Source organism: Eleutherodactylus coqui, chromosome 7 (genome assembly GCF_035609145.1).
Source record: "Eleutherodactylus coqui strain aEleCoq1 chromosome 7, aEleCoq1.hap1, whole genome shotgun sequence".
Classification (NCBI taxonomy): domain Eukaryota; kingdom Metazoa; phylum Chordata; class Amphibia; order Anura; family Eleutherodactylidae; genus Eleutherodactylus; species Eleutherodactylus coqui.
In genome coordinates, this window is record NC_089843.1 from 163505254 (window position 1) to 163525194 (window position 19941).

Genomic DNA, 19941 nt, shown 5'->3' on the forward strand with positions numbered 1-19941 from the left:
TATTAAAGGTGTTTTCCAGACAGCTTGGAAAACTCCTTTAAGATATTGCATAAATAGTTCCTGACTGTCCTTAGACTAAAAGGATTCTTGGAAAAGGCACTTGCAGATTTTGATGCAGTTTTTTTTATCCAAAGCCAAGAAGAAGTAGAGGTCCTTTCTTTATAGTTCTCATTTTTTTTAACCCAATAAGGTCTAAGTGTCATGAATTTACAGTGCCTAATCCTTGGCTTTAATCCTGTGCCATAGTAATAATACAATGTAGCAGGAGCAGGTCAGATCCTCAGCTTTTAGTCACAGCTGAAGACCTGGAAGAGAAGGCAGAAGTGGCTCTTAATCACTTCTACATTTTCTTTTGCAGGCTATGTAGCGCTCAATGAGTGCTTTGTAGTGAATAGAGAAAGCAGAAGTGCTGCTTCTGCTATTTGACCTGGCGATCATGTGATCAGAGGGTGCTCCCTGTCATAGCAGAGCTGCAGGGTCCTAGCAGATCCTGATCAGCTCTGTTAGGAACTACTGTCACTACAAGGAGATGTTTTCCCTGCCTGCTTTGTCTGACAGAATGGTAAAATTGTGAGTCAGCGCAATCAATGATTACTGCATTAACATTAAATATTACCGCTACCAAATGTCATCATTGGAGTCTTGCCCTTCACAAGTTAAAATTTTATCACAATATAAATATTAGTATAATTGGCAATTCATATAACCAAACATTTGAATACCTTTTGTACTTTGAGTTTATTCACTGCTTCATTAATTCTAGCTCTTTAATCTCTTTGTTTAATGAGATTAATCTCAGTGAAACACTTCTCAGATGATAATCTACAATAATACTTGTGTCTCTCTGATATTTTCTGCCCTGTGCTATTTTGATTTCATTAACCGAGCATATCAGTAATCAGTTAATTAGATTCTGGCCACTGTGAAACTAGTTTATATATTTTATGAATATATAGTTTGATTCCTGACTAGAGATGAGCGAGCACCAAAATGCTCAGGTGCTCGTTACTCGGGACGAAATTATCGCGATGCTCGAGGGTTCGTTTTGAGTAACGAACCCCATTGAAGTCAATGGGCGACCCGAGCATTTTTGTATATCGCCGATGCTCGCTAAGGTTTTCATTTGTGAAAATCTGGGCAATTCAAGAAAGTGATGGGAACGACACAGCAACGGATAGGGCAGGCGAGGGGCTACATGTTGGGCTGCATCTCAAGTTCCCAGGCCCCACTATTAAGCCACAATACTGGAAAGAGTGGGCCCCCCCCCCCAACAACTTTTACTTCTGAAAAGCCCTCATTAGCAATGCATACCTTAGCTAAGCACCACACTACCTCCAACAAAGCACAATCACTGCCTGCATGACACTCCGCTGCCACTTCTCCTGGGTTACATGCTGCCCAACCCCCCCGCACGACCCAGTGTCCACAGCACACACCAAAGTGTCCCTGCGCAGCTTTCAGCTGCACTCATGCCACACCACCCTCATGTCTATTTATAAGTGCGTCTGCCATGAGGAGGAACCGCAGGCACACACTGCAGAGGGTTGGCACGGCTAGGCAGCGACCCTCTTTAAAAGGGGCTGGGCAATAGCCCACAATGCTGTACAGAAGCAATGAGAAATCCAATCCTGTGCCACCTCCATCAGGAGCTGCACACGTGGGCATAGCAATGGGGAACCTATGTGCCACACACTATTCATTCTGCCAAGGTGTCTGCATGCCCCAGTCAGACCGGGGTTTTTTAAAAACAGTCACAGGCAGGTACAACTCCGCAATGGGAATTCCGTGTGCACCCACAGCATGGGTGGCTCCCCGGAACCCACCGGCTGTACATAAATATATCCCATCGCATTGCCCATCACAGCTGAGGTAATGTCATGTTTAATGCAGGTGGGCTTCGGCCCACACTGCATGCCCCAGTCAGACTGGGGTTCTTTAGAAGTGGACACATGTAGTTATAACTCTGTGTGGACCGACAGCATGGGTGGCTCCCTGGAACCCACCGGCGGTACATAAATATATCCCATTGCAGTGCCCAGCACAGCTGATGTAACGTCAGCTGTAATGCAGGTGGGCAAAAAATTAATTGGATTACACTGTAGGCGAGGGCCCCCAAAAATTGGTGTACCAACAGTACTAATGTACCTCAGAAAAATTGCCCATGCCCAACCAAGAGGGCAGGTGAAACCCATTAATCGCTTTGGTTAATGTGGCTTAATTGGTAACTAGGCCTGGAGGCAGCCCAGTTAAAATAAAAATTGGTTCAGGTGCAAGTTTCAACGCTTTAATGAGCATTGAAACGTATAAAAATTGTTTACAAAAATTATATGACTGAGCCTTGTGGGCCTAAGAAAAATTGCCCGTTCGGCGTGATTACGTGAGGTTTCAGGAGGAGGAGCAGGAGGAGGAGGAGGAGGAATATTATACACAGATTGATGAAGCAAAAATGTCCCCGTTTTTGATGGTGATAGAGAACGACGCTTCCATCCGCGGGTGCAGCCTACGTATTGCTTAGGTATCGCTGCTGTCCGCTGGTGAAGAAGAGAAGTATGGGGAAATCCAGGCTTTGTTCATCTTGATGAGTGTAAGCCTGTCGGCACTGTCGGTTGACAGGCGGGTACGCTTATCCATGATGATTCCCCCAGCCACACTAAACACCCTCTCTGACAAGACGCTGGCCGCAGGACAAGCAAGCACCTCCAGGTCATACAGCGCGAGTTCAGGCCACGTGTCCAGCTTCGACACCCAGTAGTTGTAGGGGGCAGAGGCGTCACCGAGGACGGTCGTGCGATCGGCTACGTACTCCCTCACCATCCTTTTACAGTGCTCCCGCCAACTCAGCCTTGACTGGGGAACGGTGACACAGTCTTGCTGGGGAGCCATAAAGCTGGTAAAGGCCTTGGAGAATGTTCCCCTGCCTGCGCTGTACATGCTGCCTGATCTCTGCGCCTCCCCTGCTCCCTGGCCCTCGGAACTGCACCTTCTGCCACTAGCGCTGTCGGATGGGAAGTTTACCATCAGTTTGTCCACCATGGCCCTGTGGTATAGCATCATTCTCGAACCCCTTTCCTCTTCGGGAATGAGAGTGGAAAGGTTCTCCTTATACTGTGGGTTGAGCAGTGTGGCCAGAATGCGTGTAACGCGAGGGTCACGAGAAAGGCATCCTAACATGAAGTCAGCCATGTGTGCCAGGGTACCTGTACGCAACACATGGCTGTCCTCACTAGGAAGATCACTTTCAGGATCCTCCTCCTCCGGCCATACACGCTGAAAGGATGACAGGCAAGCAGCATGGGTACCCTCAGCAGTGGGCCAAGCTGTCTCTTCCCCCTCCTCCTCATGCTCCTCCCCCTCCTCCTCCTCCTTAACGCGCTGAGATATAGACATGAGGGTGCTCTGACTATCCAGCGACATACTGTCTTTCCCCGCCTCCGTTTCCGAGTGCAAAGCGTCTGCCTTTATGCTTTGCAGGGAACTTCTCAAGAGGCATAGCAGAGGAATGGTGACGCTAATGATTGCAGCATCCCCGCTCACCATCTGGGTAGACTCCTCAAAGTTTCCAAGGACCTGGCAGATGTCTGCCAACCAGGCCCACTCTTCTGTAAAGAATTGAGGAGGCTGACTCCCACTACGCCGCCCATGTTGGAGTTGGTATTCCACTATAGCTCTACGCTGCTCATAGAGCCTAGCCAACATGTGGAGCATAGAGTTCCACCGTGTGGGCACGTCGCACAGCAGTCGGTGCACTGGCAGATTAAACCGATGTTGCAGGGTCCGCAGGGTGGCAGCGTCCGTCTTGGAGTTGCGGAAATGTGCGCTGACCCGGCGCACCTTTCTGAGCAGGTATGATAAGTGTGGGTAGCTTTTCAGAAAGCGCTGAACCACCAAATTAAACACATGGGCCAGGCATGGTACGTGCGTGAGGCTGCCGAGCTGCAGAGCCGCCACCAGGTTATGGCCGTTGTCACACACGACCTTGCCCGGTTGGAGGCTCAGTGGCGAAAGCCAGCGGTCGGTCTGCTCTGTCAGACCCTGCAGCAGTTCGTGGGCCGTGTGCCTCTTCTCTCCTCAGCTGAGTAGTTTCAGCACGGCCTGCTGACACTTGCCCACCGCTGTGCTGCCACGCCGCGCAACACCGACTGCTGGCGACGTGCTGCTGCTGACACATCTTGATTGCGAGACAGAGGTTGCGTAGGAGAAGGAGGAGGGTGGTTTAGTGGAGGAAGCATACACCACCGCAGATACCACCACCAAGCTGGGGCCCGCAATTCTGGGGGTGGGTAGGACGTGAGCGGTCCCAGGCTCTGACTCTGTCCCAGCCTCCACTAAATTCACCCAATGTGCCGTCAGGGAGATATAGTGGCCCTGCCCGCCTGTGCTTGTCCATGTGTCCGTTGTTAAGTGGACCTTCCCAGTAACCGCGTTGGTGAGGGCGCGTACAATGTTGCGGGAGACGTGGTCGTGCAGGGCTGGGACGGCACATCGGGAAAAGTAGTGGCAACTGGGAACCGAGTAGCGCGGGGCCGCCGCCGCCATCATGCTTTTGAAAGCCTTCGTTTCCACAAGCCTATACGGCAGCATCTCCAAGCTGATCAATTTGCAATGTGCACGTTTAACGCTTGAGCGTGCGGGTGCGTGGCGGCGTACTTGCGCTTGCGCTCAAACAGTGGCGCTAGAGACATTGCTGGATGGGGCCGAGGACAGCGGAGGTGAGGGTGTGGGTGCAGGCCAGTAGACGGTAGTGCCTGTGTCCTCAGAGGGGGGTTGGATCTCAGTGGCAGGTTGGGGCACAGGGGGAGAGGCAGTGGTGCAACCGGAGGCGGTGAACGGCCTTCGTCCCACCTTGTGGGGTGCTTGGCCATCATATGCCTGCGCATACTGGTGGTGGTGGCTCCCCAGCTGATCTTGGCGCGACAAAGGTTGCACACCACTGTTCGTCGGTCGTAAGGCGTCTCTGTGAAAAACTGCCACACCGTAGAGCACCTTGACCTCTGCAGGGTGGCATGGCGCGAGGGGGCGCTTTGGGAAACAGTTGGTGGATTATTCGGTCTGGCCCTGCCTCTACCCCTGGCCACCGCACTGGCTCGGCCTGTGCCCACACCCTGACTTGGGCCTCCGCGTCCTCGCCCGCGTCCACGTCATCTAGGCCTACCCCTACCCCTCAGCATGCTGTATTACCAGTAGTGCAGAAACAGAACGCTGTAATTAAATGTGCCACTTATTGGCCTGTGGTTGGAGGCTGACTTCGCTTACGGAACGCACAGCAGAGCCAGGAAATAATTTTGCGCAAGCCTGCTGTAACACTTAGCTGGCTGCGTATGAATTAGGACAACTACCCCCAGCACAGACCCAGTACACTAAGGACAGTCACAGGCAGCCCAAATAGATTTTTTTCCCAAATGTTTTTGGAAAGGCCCACCGCCTATATTCAATAAATATGTCTTCTGTCCCTGCCTCACCACTATTGGCCCTGGAGTATGTAAAATAACTGCAGACTGTTGCACTGTGGACTGGAATACAGTGGTGATGTAACAGCCAACACAGAGCCAGGAAATAATTTTGTGCAAGCCTGCTGTAACACTTAGCTGGCTGCATATGAATTAGGACAACTACCCCCAGCACAGACCCAGTACACTGAGGACAGTCACAGGCAGCCCAAATTGATTTTTTTTCCCAAATGTTTTTGGAAAGGCCCACTGCCTATATTCAATAAATATGTCTTCTGTCCCTGCCTCACCACCACTACTGGCCCTGGACTATGTATAATTACTGCAGGGCGCAATGCTCTGCACGGCCGATATACAAAAAAAAAAAAAATGTGCAACACTGCAAAATGCAGCCTCCACACTACTGCACACGGTTAGATGTGGCCCTAAGAAGGACCGTTGGGGTTCTTGAAGCCTAAAATACTCCTAACACTCTCCCTATAGCAACTCCAGCAAGACAGCACTTTCCCTGATCTCTGTCAGAACGCATCTGTGGCGAGCCGCGGGAGGGGCCGATTTATATACTCGGGTGACACCTGATCTCGCCAGCCACTCACTGCAGGGGGGTGGTATAGGGCTTGAACATCGCAGGGGGAAGTTGTAATGCCTTCCCTGTCTTTCAATTGGCCAGAAAAGCGCGCTAACGTCTCAGAGATGAAAGTGAAAGTAACTCGAACATCGCGTGGTACTCGTCTCGAGTAACAAGCATCTCGAACACGCTAATACTCGAACGAGTATCAAGCTCGGACGAGTTTGTTCGCTCATCTCTATTCCTGACATCTTCCACAGTATAATTTTATTATTCCTACTAAAGCTCAGGAAAGTTGTAGATGTCTTTACTAGTTGATTTATAGTTAAAACACATACGGTATGAAACAGACATACCATAGTGTGGTTATTCATTTGTGTTAATTCTTTACTTTCCTTGTATCAATAAATGCCTTTCATGACATGACAGTAGACTCCGCACAACAATCATGTAATGACAACATATTCCACCCAAACTATGACATCACTAGTCTACAATATTATGGTAAACTGCACATCTGTAAACTTCACCTTGGATAGGCTCTGTATCTTATTCCTTGGTCCTGTTAGAGTACTTCTTTAAATTTAAAATCAGCAATAACGCTACCAGGATCTGAATTCTCTAATGTGCCCAAATTAATTAATGATAATTATCGGAGAAACAAAAGACATCAACTATGTAAAGTCACTGCTGTGCTCTTTCTGATGAGCCCAGCCCAGTGATCTTCATTTATTGTCAAAGCAGAACAAAGGAAACTAGTCATGGTTGACCAATAATCTAAGTTACATCTTATTGCTGTAAAACGTAATAAATCTTACAAAAGTCGTTAGGCCCATTTACATGCAAAGATAATCTTTCAAACGATTGAAAGATCAGCAATTGTTTTGCATGAAGTACTAATGGGCACTAATGCCCATTAGTACTTTATCAGCTTCATTTGCATGCAAATGAGTCTCCAGGAGCTGCTTGCAGAACTCAGCAGCTGGTCTGAGCTCTGCAATTAGCTCTATTGTTCAGACAGGGACTGCTAAGAAAACACAATGTAATCTCCAGCTCCCATGGAGAACACAGTGTGCGGTCTGAACCATGGATTTTAAGCTCACCTAAAAATCATTGTTCAGACGAAAAGTGCACAGTGGTAGCATTTAAACACAATGATTATTACTCAATCCACCGGTTAAGGAATTGTGAGCAACAATCACTGCATGTAAATGAGCCTTAACTCTTATGAATGGATAAATTATGTGACATGTTGCTTACATGACTTTGACTGATAAGAGTAAAAGAATACGGATAAAATGACAAAATATGGTCTTAGGGAATGTCCAAATCTCCCACTACCAAGAATAGCTCAGTCAGGTCTTTGCTTCTTTAAAGGTTTCAGACTTAAAATTGTATTAACCCATGAATGACAAGTGTAACAATGACCTTAATACTTTCACATTCCCTTTGGAGTCCTTGTTTCCTTTGGAGTCCTAGCCTTACAATGTCTAGAAGGATACGCTCTTCATCCATGTTTGTGAAAAACATAAGTGCTACCATAATCTTGTATTTTTCATGATACACTTGATGATACATTTGGGGTATTTTTAGAGTTTCCACTTACAATGCTGTGACCCTGCATTGACACCAGAATGCTGTAATTTTGGTAGCTGGTACATTGCAAAGTCTGAGGCAGTCGAATTGGAGCAGTTACCATCTCTAGCCAACATGTGAATGGGTCAGAAAGTGATAAAATAGAGGGTAGTCAGGGAGTGAGAAAGATATGAGGTAGGGACTGACAACCTACTGCTTGTTACAGTCCTGTTATAACTAATCTACATCAGTGGTAAGACTACTAATTCTGTCAGTCTGTGTCAGTAAAGTGTGGGTTAGGATCTGATGTGGCAGGTGTACTAAGCAAAAGAAATGATAATAGTGCAAAAGACAAAGGGATTTTGTATTGGTATTGTACCTGGGGATACTGTGGCTTTAAATATAAGCCCTACCTTAACCAAAAAAAATATGTCACCACTCTGGCGCTGTCCACTGGCGTGTTGTCCCAGGCTCCCCCATACTGTTCTAAATAATTTTCTTCTGGCCGAGAATTTAAAAATCCCCGCCTCCTGGAAGCACTACCTCTGACTGGCTGAGTGACTCAACTATTCATGAAAACATAAGAACTGGAGTGCATAAAAATGGCAGCAGGTGCTTTGAAATATTTGGCTGTAACAGAAGTCAATTTCTTTGCCAAAGGGCTGGAGAGTGATAGAATAATGAGTGTCTGCATGCAGCAGTGAAGCATGGTGGAGGTTCCTTACAAGTTTGGGGCTGCATCTCATTAAATGGATTTGGAGAGTTGGTCAGGATTAATAGTGTCTTCAGTGCTGAAAAAATACATACAGATACTTATCCATTAGGCAATACCATGAGGGAGATGTCTGATGGACAGGATAACAACCCCAAACATACAGCTAATGTCATTATGAACTATCTTCAGCGTAAAGAAGAACAAGCAGTCCTGGAAGCAATAATATGGCCCCACAGAGCCCTGATGTCAGCATAGTCAGTCTGGGATTACATTAAGAGACAGAAGGATTTGAGCAAGTCTATGTCCACAGAAGATCTGTGCTTAGTTCTCCAAGATGTTTGGAACTACTTCCCTGCCGAGTTCCTTAAAAAACTGTGTGCAAGTGTCCCTAGAAAAATTGATGCTGTTTTGAAGGAAAAGGCTGGTCACGCCAAATATTAATTTGATTTACATTTCTCTTTTGTTCACTTTGTATTTTGTTAATTGACAAAAATAAACTTTTAACACTACTGTTTTTCAGAGCATTCTTACTTTTCTGCATTTTTTCCACACCTGCCTAAAAGCTTTTTACAGTACTGTACATAAAAATTGGTAACATGCAGCCATATGAGTTTACATATTTAGATTTGATCTTAAAGGGGTTGTCTCATGAAATCAAGTGGGGTTCAGCACTTCTGTATGGCCATATTTCTGCACTTTGTAATATACATCGTGCATTAATTATGAGCCATACAGAAGTTATTCACTTACCTGCTCCGTTGCTAGCGTCCCTGTCGCCATGGATCCGTCTAAATTCGCTGTCTTCTGACGTTTTAAGACGCGCTTGCGCAGTCCGGTCTTCTCCCTGGTGAATGGGGCCGCTCGTGCCGGAGAGCTGGTCCTCGTAGCTCCGCCCCATCACGTGTGCCGATTCCAGCCAATCAGGAGGCTGGAATCGGCAATGGACCGCACAGAGCCCACGGTGCACCATGGGAGAAGACCCGCAGTGCATCGTGGGTGAAGATCCCGGCGGCCATCTTGGTAAAGGAAGAAAGAAGTCGCCGCAGCGCGGGATTTGGGTAAGTAATAAACTTTTTTTTTTTTTAACCCATCCCTTGGGTTTGTCTCGCGCCGAACGGGGGGCCTATTGAATAAAAAAAAAAACCGTTTCGGCGTGAGACAACCCCTTTAATGCTTATGGCTTAAACCCCTCGACGACCAGACACTTTTTAGGGATTTTCCTCATGTGGTGGTATTACTGCCTTATTTCTTTTTATTCAGCTATTATTTTTGCTGCGTTATATTTTCCATGACATATGGGGCTATTTTTATATCTTTTTTTCACTGACTTTTTTTTCTTTTTAGTTTTATTAGGGTTAAAAAGCTAAAAAAAATAGATATTCTAAAATGTATAATTGTTTATTTTTAAAATTAGAATATTTACACTAAAATAAAGTACAGGAAAGGGTTTCTCATTTTTTGGCTGGCATTTTGATATATAATTTGTATGTTCCCGGATTACAGACTATATATATGGTGATGGTTTTGGTTGGCGTCGGCAGTGGGTCATTTTCTTTTTTATGTATATATTTTTATTTTATTTTGTAAATTTTCTTTACTTATTTTTGTTGATATTTTTTTAACATCTATGAGCCCCCCCCCCGCCCCCCCCCCCACCCCCATGACATCATAAAAGACCTCTGGGGGTAATTTACGTTGTCCTTTTTTTTTATTATTTCACACTTTTCCACTGTTGCTGCTGCATCCATAGGAGCCCTAGTTACAGGAGAAAACATCCCCCTAGTGTGATAGTAGTGACTGACAGAGCTGATCTGGGTCTGCTAGAACCCTGCAGCTCTGCTGTGACAGAGTGCACCTGGTGGTCATGTGATTGCCGGGTCACCTAAAAGAAACTAACACTTCCACCTTCACTCTTTGGTATACAGCGTTGTAGCCTGTAAAGCCTTTGAACGCTATGTAGCCTGTAAAGAAGAAAGCCGAAGCAGTTAAAAAACGCTTCTAGCTTCTCCTCTGGGACCTCGGATGTGTCTGACAGCCAAGAACTCAAGCTGCTTCTACTTAATCGCAGGAGCAAAGCTTTAGTCCCGCACCGTACTTCTGCTATTGGCTGGGATTAAAGCTCAGGACCAAGTGCCATATATTTACCTAGCTTGGTCCTTAAGTGGTTTAGGGGTTTTCCAGTCTTATAATATTGATGACCTATCCTCAGCCTAAGTAATCAACATCAGATTAGCAGGGGTCAGATGCCCAACAGACACCTTTCAGTTATATATGCAATAAAATATTCTTGTGTCCTGCAAGCATACAGAGGTGAAATCCTATTATTGTGCTGCGGATATTAAGGGAAAAGAGATTAACATTAGTTTAACCCCCTAACGCTCCATGATGTATAGAGGGAGATTGGGAGCCAGTCCTGCTCCATACAATATGGATGCCAGCTGTTTCTTACAGCACTCCCTCTGATCACAGCTGTTAACACTTTAAATGCTGTAAATTGTGACTGCAACATTTGACCAGAGTTCAGAGTTCCCAAATGATGAGATTGCAGTGTACCCTTCAGTTGCGGTGGCAGCTGGGGTCCTTCTGAAAGCAACAAGGGCTGTCATTGCAGATTGCCTATGAAGCCTGTGGCGTGTCTTGATAGATTGCTGGTATGATGCAATATTATGTTATTACATCATACTGCAGGAATGATCAAACCACTGCAAGTTCATGTCCCCTATGGGGACTAAAGAAGAATGTAAAAATGAGTTGAAATTGTATTCATTATTAAAAACAATAGCAATAAAAAATAACAAAAAAACAATAAATAATAAAAAAATCTAAATAAAACCCCAAAACATAAAAGTTTGACCTAGCAATGTACCACATTATTAACCCACATGGTAAATGTCTTCAGAAAAAAAATATATAATGTCAGAATTGCACTTTTTTGTTCACCCCGTCTCCAAGAAAAATTTTTATTAAAAAAAGTGATCAAAAAGTCGTATGTACTGCAGAATGGTACCAGTAGAAACTACAGGACATTGTGCAAAAAACAAGCCCTTGCACAACTATGTTGATGAAAAAATAAAAAACTTATGGCTGTAAGAAGATGGCGGTAAAAAATTATTTAGTTTTTTACAAAGATATTTTATTTTTTAAAACTAGTACAGCATAAAAAAACTACATGAATTCACAAACGTAGTAATCCTGCTGACCCATGGAATATAATTATCTTGTCATTTTTGCTGCAATGTGTACATCGTAGAAACCAGAACCTCCCCCAAGTTGGTGGAATAGCGCTTTTTTTCCCATTTCACTCCACTTAGAATATTTTTTTTAGATTTTTCAGTACATTATATGGTACATTAAATAAACCATTAAAAAAAAAACTCGGCCCTTAAAAAACAAGCCCTCAGACATCTACGTTGATGGATAAATAAACGAGTTATGATTTTTTTAAAGTGGGGAGGAAAAAGTGAAAATGAAAAGAAAAAAAGCGCCGTGTCCTTAAGGAGTTAAATCTAATTTTCAGAAAATTCAGAAAACAGAAGCTAATTGCCTTCGCAATTATGCCAGACAAATGAATGATAGTATTATTGATTGGCCTTGAGGTTATTTATATTCTATACAAAATATCTGTATTGAATGGTTGGTAATATTGTTCAAAAATGACAAAATGTCCCTCTGGCTTTCATATTAATACAACTATAAATAGTTCGGCTTTGCTAGTTCTCACTCTGATTCAGTCTACTTGATTGAAACTTTATACACACAGGAAATCTTATCGTGATGACTCATATTCAACATAAAGTAGCTAGAAAATCTGCTATTTTTATTACTTATAAAGAGCACGCCAGCACACTTTATAGACCATTTCTGTTCATTAGCTATATCATGACAAATATACTTCTTCCATATGAATGTCATTCTCTTTTGTGCTAGACCACTTTCCCTACATCTGTCTTCTCCGCTTCTTCAACTGTCCAACAAAACAGCCATGCATTATTGTCACAAACGGTCACATGCATTCTATGACCTAATACAAAATTAGGGCAAAACACATGGGCGCATGCGCTAATACGCTCACCACCCAGAGGCGTATTAGCGCAAGCAGAGGCATAACTTGAAGCTCCAGGGCCCCAATGCAAAAGACTGTAACAGGGCCCCCAACTATAATGCTTTATTCATAGTTCTGGGCTCCCTTTATGGAGAAGAGAGGCCTTATGAGCACCCTAAGACTCCTGGTCTCAGGTGCAACCGCATCCTCTGCATCCCCTATAGTTATGCCCCTGAACGTAGGAGCCATGTTTTGTTTTGTATTTGGACTATTGAAACTCCACGCTATAGCATGTGAGTTTGAAAAAAAAGCTGAAAGATAGGACAAGTCTTATTTTTTCTCTTGTGTAGTGAAAATGAGACAATTGAAATCAATGGTTTTGTTTTGCCCGTGATTTTCATGGATTAAAAGACGCCCGTCTGTTTAAGTCCTTATGTTGCATTATATATCACAATGAAGGCAGCCAAGAAACATTGTGCAGCTACAGTAAAGAGAAGTACAGGCTTTTCATGGAGATCATAGTTTTTTTCTTCAAAGCTACCTAAGGCTGGATTCAGACGAATGTATATCGGCTCGGTTTTCACGCCCAGCCGATATACGCCGTTTCTCTCTGCAGGGGGGAGCCTGGAAGAGTCAGGAGCAGTGCTCTGAGCGCCCCTCTCTGCCTCCTCTCCGCCCCTCTGCACTATTTGTAATGGAGAGAGGCAGGACAGGAGCGGGACTAATTCACGGAACTTAGCCTCCCCCCGTCCCGCCTCTTTTCATTGCAAATAGTGAAGAGGGGCGGAGTGGGGGTGGAGAGGAGGCAAGAGAGGGGGCGGGAGCTCAGTTCCTGCTCCTGGCTCTTCCATCCCTCCCCCCTCCCTGCAGATGAGGATGACGTATATCGGCTCGGCGTGAAAACCGAGCCGATATACGGTCGTCTGAATCCACCCTAAGACATAATGCATAGGACTTCTATGGGATTGGATTTGAAAAAATGGTTTTGTGCTCCATCACATGCTATATTGTGGATGTATTCTCCACTAGAAGCATTGCTTGTCAGAGAGAATAGCTCTGGCATACAGTGACTGATGGAGCAACTGTGTATGAGGTCAGAGTTGGTCCTAAGTTAGAGTGAACCCAGTGCAGTATGTTTTTTGCAAAGCTTTTTGCATATTGGTCGCAAAGGACCTTTTGCATGACAAGTAACATATAACATAAATAAGCATCAATAAGAATTCTTTCAATATTTACTTGCCATTCTCTCTTTGCTATTCACGTTTTTTACATTTTTGAAAACCAGAACAAGTCCACTTTATCCTTCAATCATGAGGCTGTTATGGAATAAACTTGACTCATGTTTCCCAGGGCTCACCCCTGGAGGGTTGGTCAGGTGGGTAGGGGGTATGGATGGGGAAAATTGGGGAAAGGGTTAGAGAAGTTAACCTGGTTGTGGCACTATCTTTGTCACACATCTATCTCATCGTGGTTCATCCCATGTCTATGCCTAACAAAAGATAGGAAGCCATTTTGCCTTTGAGCTACGGTTCTCTGATTTCTGCTTGTTCTCCACTCACCGCTAACTCTTCCAGCATTCTCCTCATCTCCTCCACAAGGTACCATTCTGTATATCTAATGGGGGTGACAATAGCAGAGATTTCCGAGCCTGAGAAGTGAGAAATCCCTTGCATTTTTAAAAATGTTTTTTACTTCTCTTTCTTTGTGCCTCTCCATTTCTATTCTTTCCATGGTCTGTGAGAGATAAATCGCATGTATGTAGAGCCCATGCTTTTCTAAGGGTTCTTCAACACCAGTGATGTTTTGTAGCATGAGAGATAGCAAGATTTGTAGTGCTACAAAGTCGCATGTGGTGCTACAAAGTTGCGCTTAACCAATCACAGCCAGCGCTCGATGAATGGCTGTGATTGGTTCAGTCACTGCCATTCATCGAGCGCTGGTTGTGATTAGCTAAGTGTCAGCCAATCACAGCCAGCGCTTCCAGGAGGCGGGAGTTTTTTAATCCCTGGCCAGAACAGAAGAAGATCACTGTCGGGGACCCAGGGAGAAGATGTAGCCCATGTTTTTCTATGGAGCCTCCTTGTTTATCGCATAGCACAAACTTGGGATTTTCATGCTATGCGATGCAATTTTAACATTAGAAAGTCCTATTAAGCTTCTCGCTACAAAATCCAGCATTTTTCCTCGAGAAAAAAAATTGCGTGTAGCAGTGACGCAATGCTACATTTCTCTCAAGAAAAAAAGCATCACTGACGCTACAAAATAGCGTGTACATACCATTTTATTGGTATAAACACATGTACAGCAGATAAACAAAACTTAAGCCAATAACAGACCCAATGAGTTTGAGGTCTGACGGGTATTGCAATGCGTTTCGGCGTACTTAGACGCCTTTTTCAAGCACGGACTTACAGCACAAATACTGTATGTAGTATTTATATAAAAAACAGATCCCTTCTCTTACCAAACACCGCGCCATCTGGTCGCTCACTAACGTTACCGGTGTAGGACGCAGGATGACGATGTACTTGCGCCTCCCCGTATTGGAATGCACCGTGCGTTCCACTGTGCGCAATTGGTGGCTCATGTAATTATGTGATCCTTGAAGCAGGATAGAGCGCAAATGCATTTCACTGTAGGCGCATCCTAAATCATTGTTTCGCAGTCATATCTAAAACCAGAAAAAAAAACAGACAACCTAGGTTGCCAGAGACATCCAACGCATAATCCATATACAAATTCATAATATACAACTTACTCTTGGCATTTTGAATAGATGATATTAATATTAACTGGATAGTATTATAATTATATATATATATACAGTGTATATATATATATACAGTATATATATATATATATATATATATATATATATATATATATAGAGAGAGAGAGAGAGAGAGAGAGAGAGAGAGAGAGAGAGCAGGTTGGGGTCACTCGCCTCGGGATCACAGACCTCTTCTACATGGAAATGGGGCACCACACTTGTAGAAACTCCAGAGTCGTGGATTTCTTTATCTGGCTCCTGCCAGCCTTTATTTGTCATCACCGGAATCATAAAAAGCACAGTTCATATGCACCCCACCTGGGTGTGGAGTCCAGGGTTGTCATCCCTGTCGGACTCTTGCCTTTGCTAGGCCACCAGCCTGCAGCACCTTAGCTCTGCTGCGCTGGTCCTCTCCCCACCTAATTCTGGCAGAAACTGGCCCTTTTCTGGTTCCTGCTTCACCCCTTTGTGTTAACCCTTGCACCAAAAGTCCTGTATGCAGCCCTCTTCAGGCCATTCTGTGTACTGCACTACTACCCCCCCCCCCCCCTTGATATAGGCCGTAGGCCGTATCACACTTTCTTTTTGGCCCTCCTGGGTCAAAACTCCAGGCTTGGGGGTCCCTTTTTATTTTTACTACCTCTTGTAACTCAGAGGGCTGTTCTGCCTCTATCTGTAGCTCAACTCTCACTTTTACTTTCATGGTTTTTACTTCCTTTTTAAAATTCTTCATCCGGATTTTCTTTCTTTTTACTTGTCTGAACTGGGCCCTAGACTTGTCTAATCTCTGAGCCTCCCTTTTAGCAAAACAACTATCTGACTCCATGAGTTTCATCTTCGCGCTTGACTTCTTGGCAACCTTTGGAAACCACACCTTTTCTTTTGACACCACTTTCCGAGGACGTGTCAAAGGTAGCGATTCAGTATTTTTCTCTCAAGCCCTTGCTTCCAATTCTAACTGGGACCGTGTTTTAGCCCAACTGGTGACCTTTGCTTCCTGTAAACTTCCTACTAGCTCTCTTTTTAAACCATTCAGCTTCTATTGATATTTCTGACTCAGGTCAATTAATGAATGGCCCAAGAACCCTTCAATGGCCTTTTCCTCACCTTCCAGGTGTATGTTTAGGAACTCTTGCCGTGTCTCTATTGGGAACTTCAGGTCATGTTCACATTTATTTGTCGAGTTTGACTCTTGCACAACTTCTGGGTTTTCCATCTCCCTCAGGACTGTGTTCTCTACAGAGAGATCTGTTCCACTCTGAATGGTCTCCACATGAGACAGTGAGAACCGCAAACACTCTACCGGTTATTTCATTTTCCTCTAGTTGTGTCGTACTGGATTCTAATAGTCTCACTTCTTCCACAACTAGAGCCTTTTCACTACTGCTACTTGCAATTCATCAGTGAGTTTATCTCTCTCTTTTTGCTCTTGTTACGGTATACTACCCTTGATACACCAGCCCGGGTGCCCTAGATCTCACCCACAACCCCTGTCCCTGCCTACTTGACCTCCACCCCTGGCTAATTCCAGGGTGGCGATCCCTACTCTCGCTAGGGATGCTGGCGTACCTTTACCGAAGGGACAAAAGGTTTCAATAATGACTTATGAAAAAACCCAAGAAACCCTCCATGTAGCAGGCAAATCAAGTTCATAAGCAAGCGGATTTACTACACGCGTGATGACAAAGGGACCCACGTAATGCGGCACCAGTTTCAAAGACGGAACCTTCAATTTGAGATTTCTAGAAGACAAATATATCTTCTGTCCCATCCTGTAAGGTTTAGATACTGACAGATTCCTCCCACTACGCAACTGTATACGAGCCCCCGTTGCTTCCAGGTTCTTCTGTACTTCTTTCCATACCCCTGCAGCGCATCTGTGGCGACATCAGCTGCAGGACAGGCAGAGAAGCAATAGCTGTAAGGAAGCGAGGATGCTGACTATATACGCACAGGATTAGAGATCCCCCAGTGGAAGAACAAGTACGGTTGTGTAGCGCAAACTCTGCCAACGGCAGGAATTCTGCCCAATGATGAGCCTTTTCGCTAGCAAAGCAAAGAGCTACTCTCACTAGGGACCAAAAGAGGGACGCTGGCATACCTGTATGGAAAGTGTAGAATACTGACAGAAAAGGCAGATGTAAATGACCAACATGAACAATACTAAGCAGAACTGAGGCAGATGGAAAAACCTGGCAGACGATAACAAAGTATAACAGATAAGATGACAGAAGCAGGAGACCAACCGAGACAGACCAGCTAGCATACTGAAGGAAACCAATAACTGGCAGTGATTGCCAGTCTCTGCCCGACCTTTAAACAAAAGCCTCTGCCCTGGAGTGGAAAGAGGGAAGCAGCCAACTCCCAACAGAAGATATTAAAAGGGAGCTCGTGCACGGCAGCTGCACTCACAGGTGCAACACGCCACCAGCACCACGCCGGCCAGGCACCCACACCCCCGGCATCTGGACAACAAGCCGGGGGGACGCGCCCTGACCGCGGGACCCCGCACACTGATGCCCCGGGAGGACCAGCAACCGCCACATGGTAACACTTTGTCAAGCTTGACAAAGACCATCTGTGTAACGGTCGAAACGTCGCTGTATTTCATGATGATGTGATGTTCTGATGGAAATATAAGTCTTTATTGCACCTGAAGATCTGGACTCTGCTGCCTATTTTTCTTTTCTACTCTGTTTGAATCTATGGGATTAGGATTCAATCCCAGCTAGGCGTGCAGGACACTACATGTGGAAGAAACCCCCCCCCCCCCCCCTTATGGGTTACGGTGAGTGCTGCTGAAAATAATTTTTCTTTACATGGTAACACTTGTCTTCTGGCACACTCTGCCACTGCAAGCTCTTTCTGCATATGGGTCATCTCTACTTCCATCTGCTGGTTTGCCACTATCATGTCTGTTAGTTTTCTGTGCAACCTCTGGACTTCAACCTCTTTATATTTCATCAAGCCGTGAGACTCTGCAAACAGTTCACTTGCTTGTACCTGTGACAGCTGGAGCTTCACCTGAGCTATGTCTTCTTGTGATGCTTGGACGATCACACGCTGTCCCTTTAAATGCTCTGACTTTCTCTCAAGCTCATCCGGAAGCCTCTCTTGCTTCTGTTTCTCCCTGTTCAGACTTGAACACAACTGCTTGTTAAGTCTTTCTAACTCAGCCTTCATTTTGAAGGCGTCTTCCAGGGTGCGCTGCAAGGAGATTACTTTGGTTTCTTTCTCACTAAGCAACTGATCAAACTTCTCTTGTTCCTTCTTCAGGTTGGACATGATCTGATGTTGGTGACCCCGATCCATACCGATATCTTCTACTTCTTGCTGAAGTCTAGTGTTAGCCTTCTCTAGTTTGTCATGAGCAGCTGCTTTTCCTTCATACCGTTGATTTGCAGCTTCTAACTCCTTTTGAACTTTCTTCTTTTGCTCTTCAACAGAATCCAAGCACACGGCACTCTTCTCCATTTTCTTTTCCAGAACCGATACCTCAGCCTGAAGGGTTGCAATCTGCTCTGACAAGTCTCTCTTAGTTTGTGCATCTTCCTCTAACTTCTTGAGGAACACATTTTTCTCATCTTGCATTGTCTTCAGGTGTGCACTGAGACCAAGCCTCTGCTGCATCTCTTCTTGCAGTAGCTTCTGGGACTCTTCAATCTGAGCTTCCAGCTCCACCTGCAGCCTATTCACCTGCTCAGACAACGCTGTCTGCCTTCTGTCACCTTCAGTGACTTTTGCTTGTAGCTCTTGAAGCTGCATCTCTACTGCATTTTTCTTGTATTCCAATTCATGTTTGCCTTCCAACAAGACCTTCACCTTTTGGGTCAGCTCAATACACTCAATTTTCAACGTTTCTTTCACTTTTTCAATTTTCTTCAACTGCTTGGTCAGTTCCCCCACAATGAGAGCATGACTCTGTTCAAGCTCCTGGCTTTGAGCTTAATATTCTTCAGCTTCCTCATCCAAGCTCATCTGTAGCTGGGACACCAGTCTCTCATGCAGTGCTTTCTGGTTTTCCTTGTGACCCAGTCTGTCTTTCAAGATCTCTGCTTGCTTCTCTGCCTGACTGCAAGCAGCTTTCTCCATTTCCAGCTTTTCCTTAAGCTGACTTAGCTGGGACTCCAATTCACCTTTTTTCTTTGCTAACTGCATTGTCAACTCTGCAACTTGATTCTGCAAGCCTGTAGTTTGATTCCCTGCATCTATAGATGCTCTTTCTAACTTGCAATACGTCTTCTCCAACTCTTGGGTTTTCATTTGCAGGTTCTTACAGTCCTGTTCATACTGCACCAATTGTGCCTCCAGACATACTCTGCGATCAGCCTCATCTCTGGCTACATCTCTGAGGTCTTGTATCTCTTCATGGGCTGTTGAAAGATATCCCTCATACTTCTTTTTCTCACTTACCATCTCTTCTAGGCTCTGTTCACACTGAACATTCTTCTGTTCCAGCAACACCCTGTGTTTAGCTTCCTCCTTAGCCAATCTCCCAAGGTACTTATTCTCCTTTAAGAGAGCTGCATTCTCTGCTTTCAGCTGCTCAGCTTCCTGGAGAATACTTTCCTTTTATTTTAGGAATTTATCTTTCTGCTCCTCTGCTAACAGCCTTTGCCTCTTGGCCTCTTCTCCAAGCAGACACAAGTTGGCCCTTTCTTTCTCAAACTGCGTGTCAAGTCTTTCACCAGCAGTCTGACATGCTTCCTCAAGAAACCCCATGCAGGCTTGCATTGGTGCAAATCCTTGCTGAATTTTAAACAAGCGTTCTCTTGCTGTCTCACCCTTGACCTCAAGATCTTCCCTGACAACCTCACTTGTTTC

At 45.0% G+C, this 19941-nt stretch overlaps 1 pseudogene; it reads right to left on the reverse strand.

Annotated features, from left to right (window-relative positions):
* Window positions 1-12228: 12228 nt before the first annotated feature.
* On the reverse strand, window positions 12229-19380 carry LOC136573548 (myosin-9-like; annotated as a pseudogene).
* Window positions 19381-19941: the final 561 nt, after the last annotated feature.